Here is an 11,310-nt window from a genome sequence, read left to right on the forward strand (position 1 = left end):
GAAGATGAAAATATCAAACCAAATCAACACTGCTGCTGATTCAAGAATCTTAGAGGCAGAAAATTAAACATTGGAACATTTGTGAGTGTATGAAGAATTCCAATAGGACATCGATTTTTTTTTTTTTTAAACAAAACACTTTTTTTTTTAGGGTATTCAGAACCCTGTGGAAGTTGTTTGCAGTCTTCAGACTCAACATCTCTGTCTTCACTTCCCCTGGGGAAAGCCCAGGTACCGTTGCATGGTAGGCGGTTTCCTTCCAGTTTGAATATGAGTGCCCAGACTTCCCCAGCAGAGAAGGGCCTGAATCCAGGGCTGCTGTGCCAGGAAAGTTACGCCTGCAATGGGACTGACAAAGCTGTCTTCAAGTGTGATGAGTATTGTAGCCTGTAGTGTTTCCGTTGTGAGGAGGAACTCCATCGTCAGGAGCACCTGAGAGACCATGAGCAGTTCAGACTCAAAGCTGGCCATGTCCCTTACTGTGACCCCTGAAAGGGCCCCAATGGGCACTCTCCAGGTGTGAAGCAGAGGGCAGTGGTGAGGGGCCAGACCTGTAAAATCAGTTTGTGCCTGGAGTGCCAGAAGAGGACTCATTCTGGGGGTAACAAAAGGAGGCACCCCGTTACTGTGTACCATGTCACTAAGGTCCAGGAGTTGCTGAAAGAAGAAGGGATGGATGAGGAGACCAAGAGGAAGAAGATGACTGAGAAGGTTGTGAGTTTCCTGCTAGTAGAAGAAAATGAAGAAATTCAGGTAATGAATGAAGAGGACTTCATTAGGAAACTGGACTGCAAACCTGATCAGTATCTGAAAGTGGTTTCCATCTTTGGAAATACTGGGGATGGGGAGTCTCATACCCTCAACCACACTTTCTTTTATGGCCAAGAAGTCTTCAAAACCTCCCCTACCCAGGAGTCCTGCACTGTGGGAGTGTGGGCAGCATATGACCCAACCACAGAGTAGCTGTTATAGACATCGAAGGGTTCTTGGGAGCTACAGTGAATCTAAGCCAGAGAACAGGGCTGCTGCTTAAGGTCCTGGCCATCTCAGACCTCGTTATCTATTGAATTCATGTAGACCGACTGCACAAAGACCTCTTCAAGTTCCTTGGAAATGCCTCAGAATCTTATTTGAAACATTTCACTAAGGAGCTCAAGGCTACCACTGCCCGCTGTGGCCTGGACGTCCCCTTGTCCACCTTGGGCCCTGCTGTTATCATTTTCCATGAGACTGTGCACATCCAGCTGCTGGGCTCTGATCACCCCTCTGAGGTGCCAGAGAAGCTCATCCAGGACCGGTTCTGAAAGCTGGGATGCTTCCCAGAAGCTTTCAGTTCTATTCACTACAAGGGGATGAGGGCCTACAACCTTCCCACTGACTTTTCTGGGCTTGGGCGTGCTCTGGAGGAGCAACCGGAGAACAATACCACCCGTTCTCCCCGGCACCTGGGCATCATCTCCAAAGACCTGAAGGCTCTGAGTGACTGCTTCAGTGGTGAGATCCCCAATGACCAGATGGCACACAGCTCCTTTTTTCCAGACGAGTACTCCACCTGCTCCTCCCTGTGTCTCAGCTGCGGGGCTGGATGTAAGAATAGCATGAATCATGGGAAAGAAGGGGTACCTCATGAAGCCAAGAGCCACTGCAGATATTCCCACCAGTATGACAACCGGGTTTTCACCTGCAAGGCCTGCTACAAGAGAGGCAATGAAGTTAGTGTGGTGCCCAAGACGGCTGCTTCCACTGACTCCCCCTGGATGGGTCTTGCAAAATATGCCTGGTCTGGGTACTTGTTCGAATGTCCCAACTGCAGTGTGGTCTATCATAGCTGGCAGTACTGGTTTGGGAACCAAGATCCTGTGGATACGGTGGTGGGGACAGAGATTGTGCACATGTGGCCTGGAACCAACGGATTTCTGAAAGACAATAACAACGCTGCCCAGCACCTCTTGGACAGAATGAACTTCATGGCTCAGTCGGTGTCTGAGCTTAGCCTTGGGCCCACCAAGGCTGTGACATCCTGGCTGACAGACCAGATTGCCCCTGCCTACTGGAAGCCCAACTCCCAGATCCTGAGCTGCAGCAAATGTGCTACATCCTTTAAAGATAACGACACCAAGCATCACTGCTGGGCCTGTGGGGAGGGCTTCTGTGACAGCTGTTCATCCAAGACCTGGCCGGTGCCTGAGTGGGGCTGTGCCCCTGAGCCCATGCAGGTGTGTGACAACTGCTATGAAGACAGGAATTCCCAGTTAGATGTCACTGAGGCACAGGGGGACAACAAAAGTGGAACGCTGATCGCTCGGAAGGTGGGCGAGGCCGTGCAGAACACTTTAGGAGCCGTAGTGACAGCCATTGATACACCACTAGGTCTGGTGAAGGATGCGGCCAGGCCAGCGTACTGGGTCCTGGACATGAGATCCTGCACTGCCACAGCTGCTGGAAGGAGTTCAGCGTCAAGCTCTCGAAGCACCACTGCCAGGCCTGTGGACAGGGCTTCTGCGATGAGTGTTCCCACGACCACAGGGCTGTCCCCTTGTGAGGCTGGGACCATCCTGTCCGAGTCTGCTTTAAAGCTAGTGACTTTTAACTGCTCCCCGCCCCCCCAACCCAGAAAAAAAAAAGGAAAGTGTAAAGTGAAAGTGAAGTCGCCCAGTCATGTCCGACTCTTAGCGACCCCATGGACTGCAGCCTACCAGGCTCCTCTGCCCATGGGGTTTTCCAAGCAAGAGTACTGGAGTGGGTTGCCATTGCCCTCTCCAAGTCTTTTATGATCCTTTGCATTTCTGAATTGTCTGTTGTCATTTCTCCTTTTTGTTTTCTAATTTTGTTGATTTGAGTCTTCTCAGTTTTTTTCTGGATGAGTCTGGCTAAATGTTTGTCAAATTTGTTTATTTTCTCAAAGAACAAGCTTTTAGTTTTATTGATCTTTGCTATTGTCTTCATTTCATTTACTTCTGCTCTGATCTTTAGGATTTCTTTCCTTCTACTAATTTTGGAATTTTGGGTTCTTCTTTTTCTACTTGCTTTTATTTGATATTTCTTTTGTTTCTTGAAGTTGGCTTGTATTGCTATAAACTTCCCTCTTACCACTAATTTTATTACATCCTATAGGTTTTTACTTGTGTTTTCATTGTCAATTTTTTATAGGTATTTTTTTTAAAATTTCTTTGATTTCTTCAGTGACCCTTTGGATATTCAGAGCATATTGTTTAGCCTCCATGTGTTTGTGTTTTTTACAGGCATTTTCCTGTATTTGACATCTAATTCTATAGCAATGTGGTCAGAAAAGATGATTGAAATAATTTCAATAAAAAAAAATTACCAAGACTTTATTTGTGACCCAAAATGTGATCAATCCTGGAGGATGTTCCATGTGTACTTGGAAAAAAGTGAAATGAACTCTTTGGATGAAATACTCTGAAGATATCAATTAGGTACAACTATTCTTGCATATCTTTTAAGGTTGTGTTTCTTATTAATTTGTCTGTCTGTCTGGATGATCTGTCCATTGATGTGAGTGGAGTGTTAAATCCCTCACCATTATTGTGCTACTTCTGAGTTACCTTTAAGAACTGTTGACATTTGCTTATGTATTGAGATGCTCCTATGTTGGGCGCATATATATTTATAATTGTTATATCTTCTTCTTGGATTGATCCCTTCATTGTTATGTAGTGTCCTTCACTGTGTCTTGTAATGGTCTTTATTTTAGAGTCTATTTTATCTGATATGAGTATTGCTACCCCTGCTTTCTTTTGATTTCAATTTGCATGGAATATCTTTATCCATCCCCTCACCTTCAATCTGTATATATTTATAGTTATGAAGTAGGTCTCTTGTAGACAGCAAATATAGGGGTCTTGTTTTCATGTCCTTTCACCCAATCTACTTTTGGTTGGATCTTTTAATCCATTTACATTTATGTAAATGATATATATTGATATGTATGATTGTATTATCATTTACTTTATTGTTTTGGGTTTGTTTCTATAGGCCTTTTCTTTCTCTTGTTTCCTTTTTTAGAGAAGTTTCTTTAGTATTTGTTATAAAGCTGGTTTGATTGTGCTGAATTCTCCTGACTTTTGTTTATCTGTAAAATTTTTTATTTCTCCTTTGAATCTGAATGAGATCCTTACTGGATAGAGCAATCTTGGTTGCAGGTTTTTCCCCTTTTATCACTTAAAGTATACCCTGTTACCCCTTCTGGCCTGACAAATTTCTGTTGAAAGATCAGCTGTTAGTCTTATGTGGATCTCCCTGAATGTTATTTGTTTCTTTTTCTTTGCTCTTTTTAATATTTTTCTTTGTGTTTAATCTTTGTTAGTTTGATTAATATGTTCCTGAATAATATGTTTCAATTAATACGTTTGATTGGCTTATTTGTCATTGGGTTTATTTTCTATGGGTCTCTTTGTCTGTCTGGACTTGGGTGGCTATTTCCTTTCCCATGTTAGGGAATTTTTTGACTATAATCTCAACAAGTATTTTCTCAAGCCCTTTCTTTTTCCCTTCTTCTGGAACCCTTTCACTCTTTGTAAGTGTGTAAGTTTCTTTGGCTAATCTTAGCTGCTAAGTGTTGCTTTTACCATTAGTCTTGGAGTCTTGTCTTCTGTGCTGTGTAGCCTGTGAAATGTTGGTGCTACAGTAAGGAGTTGGCCTGAACTTCCAAAGAGGGAGACCTGAGTCCAGGACTTTGTACCACCAGAGACCAGATGTTGGTGCACTTAATGTAGTCCCAAGAGCCTCTGAGGTTGTCCTCATTTTTTTTTTTTTTCATCCTTTTTCTTTATTCTGCTTTGCTTCAGCTATTTCCACCCCAGCTCATGTATCTGTTTTTCTGCTTCAGTTATTATGTTACTGGTTTCCTCCAGTGTATCCTTTGTCTCATTCTGTTGTTTATTGCTCATTGTCTGTTCTTTGTTTATTCTAGGTCCTTGTTAAATATTTCTGTATCTTCTTGATCCACGCCTTCATTCCCTTTGTGTCTCTCTTTTACTTCCAAGATTTTAGATCATCTTTCCTACTTTTACTCTGAATTATTTTTAAGGTGGGCTGCCTGCTTCTTCTTCATTTGTTTATCTTGTGGGTGTTACCATGTTCCTTCATCTATTGCATGTTTCTTTGTCTTTTTATTTTGTTTAATTTACTATGTTTGTCATCTCCTTTCTGCTGGCTGAAAGACTGTAGTTCCTCTTATTTGTGGTGTCTTCCCCCCATGAGTGGGGTTGGACCTTGCTAAGCTTTCCTGGTTGGGGGGACTTGTGCCTGTGTTCTTGTGGATGGAGCTATATCTTGTCTTACTGAAGGGCAGTGCCATGGCTGGTAGTGTGTTTGGGGGTTTCTGGGGGCTTGGTATGCTTTTGGGTAGACTGTCTAACAGGATTTTGTGCTTGTTTCACTGAAAGTTTGACATGAGGCATCTAGCACTGGAGCTTGCTGTTCTTTGGGTTGAACTTGGTCTTAGAATTGTGATGGAAGCCTTTGTGAAAGCTCTCACTGATTAATGCTCCATGGGGCAGGAGGTCTCTGGTGGTACAGAGACCTCGACTCAGGTCTCCCTCTTTGGAAGTTCAGGCCCAACTCCTTACTGTAGCACCAACATTTCATAGGCTACACAGCACAGAAGACAAGACTCCAAGACTAATGGTAAAAGCAACACTTAACAGCCAAGATTAGCCAAAGAAACTTACATACTTACAAAGCATGAAAAGAGAAAAAGAATTAAGAACAAGAATCAAAAAAGAGAGCAATCAAGTCAATAAACTAACCAATAAGTGAAAACGAATACTAAAAACTAGATTAGCAAAAATACAAAATCAAAAACATGGAAAAAATGCATTATAACAAAAGAGTACTTAAAAAAATTAGGGTGAGTTCTTTCTTTTTTTAATATAAATTTATTTATTTTAATTGGAGGTTAATTGAAAGTCTGGGTTTCATTCAGCATTCAGAAGGTGTTCTGTAGGAGTTGTTCCACATGCAGATATATTTCTGATGTATTTGTGGGGAGGAAGTTTATCTCCCCATCTTGTTCCTCTGCCATCTTCCCATCGATTCTATTTTTAGCTTTTTGAGGAACATCCATACTATTTTCCAAAGCAGCCTCATCAATTTACATTTCCACTAATAGTGTACGAGTGTTCCTTTTTCTCCACCTCTTCATTAACATTTGCTATTTTTTATCTTTTTGATGACAGCTATTCTGACAAGTGTAAGGTGATATCTCATTGTGGTTTTAATTTGCATTTTCCTAATAATTAGTGATGTGAGAACACTTTTTCATGTGCCAGTTGGCCATCTTCATGTCTTCTTTGGAAAGTTGTCTATCAGATCTTCTGATGACTTTTGTTCTTTGGTTGTATGAATTCTTTATGTATTTTCTATATAAATTTTTATAGTAATATATATTATATGTATAAATATATATTTTATATACTCACATCAAATATATCACTTGCAAATATCTTCTCCCATTTGGTAGGCTGTCTTTTTTTTAATTGATGGTTTCCTTTGCTGTGCAAAAGCTTTTTAGCTTGATGGAGTCCCATTAGTTTATTTTGGTTTTATTTCCCTTGCCTATTTCTCCTATAGGAGTGCTCTTAGTATCATTCAAGATATTTCTCCTATAGGCAAAAGATGCTAAAAGTACCCGTGGTGGATTCATGTTGATGTATGGCAAAACCAATACAATATTGTAAAGTAATTAGCCTCCAATTAAAATAAATAAATTTAAATTAAAAAAGAAAGTGAAAAAAAGTAAAAGTAAATATTTGAATGAGTTATTTGCTTGTATTATCAAGTAGAGAGCATCTTAAACTTATCAAAAGGTCTGAGTATGGAGTCATGGGAATTAAGGAAATGATGGAGAAAAATATATTGCTGGGTATCCACTACTCACTGGCCACTTTCCCTACTTTTCCAGAGTTTGTCATGATCCACACAGTCAAAGGCTTTGGCATAGTTAATAAAGAAGAAGTAGATGTTTTTCTGGAACTCTCTTGCTTTTTCCATGATCCAGTGGATGTTGGCAATTTGGTCTCTTGTTCCTCTGCCTTTTCTAAATCCAGCTTGAACATCTGGAAGTTCTCTGTTCACGTACTGTTGAAGCTTCATTAGAGAATTTTAAGCATTACTTTGCTAGCGTGTGAGATGATTGCAATTGTGCAGTAGTATGAACATTCTTTGGCATTGCCTTTCGTTGGGGTTGGAATGAAGACTGACCTTTTTCAGTCCTGTGACAAGTGCTGAGTACCAGAACACCTTACCTGCCTCCTGAGAAATATGTATGCAGGTCAAGAAGCAACAGTTAGAACCGGACATGGAACAACAGACTGGTTCCAAATTGGGAAAGGAGTATGACAAGGCTGTATATTGTCACCCTGCTTATTTAGCTTATATGCAGAGTACTTCATGAGAAATGTTAGGCTAGATGAAGCACAAGCTGGAATCAAGATTGCTAGGAGAAATATCAATAACCTCAAATATGCAGATGACACCACCCGTATGGCAGAAAGTGAAGAGGGACTAAAGAACCTCTTGATGAAAGTGAAAGAGGAGAGTGAAAGTGGCTTAAAACTCAACTTTCAAAAAACTAAGATCATGGCATCTGGTCCCATCACTTTATGGCAAACAGATGAGGAAACAATGGAAACAGTGAGAGACTTTCTTTTCTTGGGTTCCAAAATCACTGCCGATGGTGACTGCAGCTGTGAAATTAAAAGACACTTGCTCCTTGAAAGCAAAGCTATGCCCAACCTAGACAGCATATTAAAAAGCAGAGACATTACTTTGCTGACAAATTTCCATCTAGTCAAAGCTATGGTTTTTTGAGTAGTCATATATGGATATGAGAGTTGGACCATAAAGAAAGCTGAGTGCTGAAGAATTGATGCTTTGGTACTGTGATGTTGGAGAAGACTCTTGAGAGAAGACTCCTGACCCTTGGACTGCAAGAAGATCAAACCAGTCCATCATAAAGGAAATCAGTCTTGAATATTCATTGGAAGGGCTGATGCTGAAGGTGAAACTCCAATACTTCAGCCACCTTATGCAAAGAACTGACTCACTGGAAAAGACCCTGATGTTGGGAAAGATTGAAGGCAGGAGGAGAAGAGGACAACAGAGGATGAGATGATTGGATGGCATCACCAACTCTATGGACATGAGTTTGAGCCATCTCCAGGAGTTGGTGATGGACAGGGAAGACTGGCATGCTGCAGTGCATGAGATCGCAAAGAGTGGGACATGACTGAGGTCTGAACTGACCTGAAGTTCCCTACTTTATCCTCACAGTGACGTGCTGAAACTTGTAAATTTCCCTGTTTTACAAAGGACAAACTAAGGCTCAGTAACTTGCCAAAGGTTAGAAAAAATGGCAGAGATAGCACTGAAACATAATCCTTTACTACCAAGTCTCGATCTTCCCATTACTTCACACTATCTACTTGTTACAAACACAAATGTAATTTAGAAATATATTGCACTGATGGGTCATCCCAGGGGACAATTCTTTGAGGATTTTAAGTAAGAAATTCTGAGGTACGAACTGAATTATTTTCCTGATTCGTGATTTGTTTGTGTGTATGTATCTCCATGTCCCAATGTTGCCCAAATGTTAAAATTCGAATAAGATCAACACATATCTATTAAATATTAATTTGTCCAACTGTATTTTCTTCTTTTCATAGGAATGAGTAGTTTCAATTTATAAATAGCAGTAACAGGTTAGTTCACTTATATTTTCTTCGTTATATGGTTTATACCCAGAATTGTGTTGGTACTATTTCTTGAATATAAATATATTATACTTTATTTTAAAATGATTTACATTTTACGATGTATGTGTTAAGTATTAATAATAGGTAGCCTGGAGAGGCATGATAGATTTTGTTACTTTAAAATAAAAAAAAATAATTGATTTAATGTTTTTCCTCACTCCTATGGCTGGAGGGACATGCCTAATGAAATCTTAATTCCTTTACAATCTCTCATTTTTTGTTCCTTCAAACCTCCTGTGAACAAGCGGATGGCAGGGAGCACAATTGAGGGACTCTGGAGAGGCTACTCCTCAGCATGTCCCAAAGGTGCTATCTGCGGAGCCCCAGTAGCTGTTACACAAGCCGGTGGGGGTTCTTCTGTTCTTTCTCTTCTCTGTGCTAAGGATTAGACCAATGAAATTGTGAGCACCTGTCAGATATTTAGCAAATTTTCTGGCGGGCTATGAAGCGGATTCCTTGGTACGTTTCTCCCACTGCTTTTTCCTCCTGTCCTTCAGCTCTCTCCTGGGACTCAAGCTTGGCCAAAACTAATGAAACTCAGGCCCTGATGTCTCATTGCAAAAATTCACTGAAGGACAAAGCAATGAGAGGTGGATTTGTTAGGATCCAGAGAGAAGCCACTCTTCAGGGTGTGAACCATTGCCAAGGGCAAGGGCTGGAGCCACGGAATTAGGCCTGGCTAGGTTTTGGAGAAGGCAATGGCAACCCACTCCAGTACTATTGCTTGGAAAATCCCATGGACGGAGGAGTCTGGTGGGCTGCAGTTCATGGGGTCGCTAAGAGTCGGACATGACTGAGCGATTTCACTTTAACTTTTCACTTTCATGCACTGAAGAAGGAAATGGTAACCCACTACAGTGTTCTTGCCTGGAGAATCCCAGGGACGGCGGAGCCTGGTGGGCTACCATCTATGGGGTCGCACAGAGTCGGACACGACTGAAGTGACTTAGCAGTAGCAGTAGTTTTCAAGTTAGATTTGTAGGCTAGGATGAAGTTGGAAAGAAGTTTTTTGTTTTTTTTTTTTTTCCCTAAGTATAGTGCTCAGTTATTCTGAGGTAGTAAGGTGAAAAAATTCGGTGTATCTTAGCAGGGCAATGGCAGCTTTTTATGGCTAGGATGACATAAGAAAACTGCTTTTACCACATGATCAGATGGATTTGATGCCGACAAACTCACACCTGCATATTTCTGGGGCATTCATGATTAAGATTTTAAGATTGCTTAAAATTTTTGGCCTGATCTCTTAAAAGACTAACTTCTGGTCTATCGTTTATCTCTTGTGGGTTATGGTTTTTTTCATGAATGATACAAAGGTGTGTTCTGTTTTTCTTTCTAGGGAGGAAGTTTCACCAAGGGTCTACAACTTGGAGAAAGAATGAAATAACTGTGTATCTTTTCAAGTACATCTCAGTATGTATGGTTTTTGTAATAAGATCTATAGCACTGTTTTTCTGTGAGAAATAAGTATACATCAGTCTGAAGAAATAATAAATAGAGAATCCCTTGTATCTGTTTATAAAGTTGAAATATCTTCATAACTCATCATCCTTGCTTCTGTGTCATGCCTACTTTGTTCAGGGGAGTCTATTGTCCTGCCCATGGTGTAAGTTCATATGCAAAATTTCAAAGTCAGTATTTTTATCATATTTTAAGCTATATTCATTACCTTTTTGTTAATTCACTTAATAAAATATGGCATATAAATGATAAGAAAAAGCATACTTTTTAGAAAGTAAAATAAATGTGTTCTAAAACTTTTGAGTTTCAATTCTCACTGATTTTGGATTCACCGTGGCACCCCCTTGGCTTCCAAAATAACTGCAGGCCAAACTGGCCTTGCAAGTTGGCACCAAGAGGTCTCTGAAAGGCTAACAACACATTTACATTGAGCTGTTCTTTCTCTTAAATGCATGCATTTTTCATGTGTGGAAACACGTGTTAGTGTCCACAGTCTTGAAATTCTGTGAGGCCAGCCCTACTTTTTTCCTCCTTACTTCCTGAATTACTCAACATTTTTGTGCTCTCACAATCTTGTAACTCTTTCATTGAATGTATCACACTTCATTAAATTTTTGTTTATTTTGTTATGCCCAGTGTAAGCTTGATACAGACACCATGCCCTCATTTTTTAATTGAAAAAATGTAGCATAATAGTTTCTCAAGAAATATTTGATTAACTGATGTGCATGGTATATTATTTACTGGAGGCAGTAGTGCAGTAGTTAGAAGTCACAAGTCTTTGGGACTTCAGTGTCGGTTCTGGATCTTTATTCACTAGCTGGTCTTGCATTTTTTTTTTTTTAAACTATATATAAAATATGAGTTTGCCACTTGCTGAGACAGTTTGCTATATCAGTGTATTCTCTTGGCAAAACTCGGTTAGTCTTTGCCTGCCTCATTTTGTATTGGAAGGCCAAATCTGCCTGTTACTCCAGATATCTCTTGACTTCCTACTTTCGCATTCCAGTCCCCTACTATCTTCACTTTCTCTTTCTTTTCACTTTTGCCCTAAAGAAAAGGAAAGTGAAGT

The 11,310-nt window shown here is 40.4% G+C and overlaps 1 pseudogene; it reads left to right on the forward strand.

The window, feature by feature from the left end:
* Positions 1-270: 270 nt before the first annotated feature.
* On the forward strand, positions 271-2,590 carry LOC138094033 (zinc finger FYVE domain-containing protein 1-like; annotated as a pseudogene).
* Positions 2,591-11,310: the final 8,720 nt, after the last annotated feature.

Source organism: Capricornis sumatraensis, chromosome 17, assembly GCF_032405125.1.
Source record: "Capricornis sumatraensis isolate serow.1 chromosome 17, serow.2, whole genome shotgun sequence".
NCBI classification, from domain to species: Eukaryota; Metazoa; Chordata; class Mammalia; order Artiodactyla; family Bovidae; genus Capricornis; species Capricornis sumatraensis.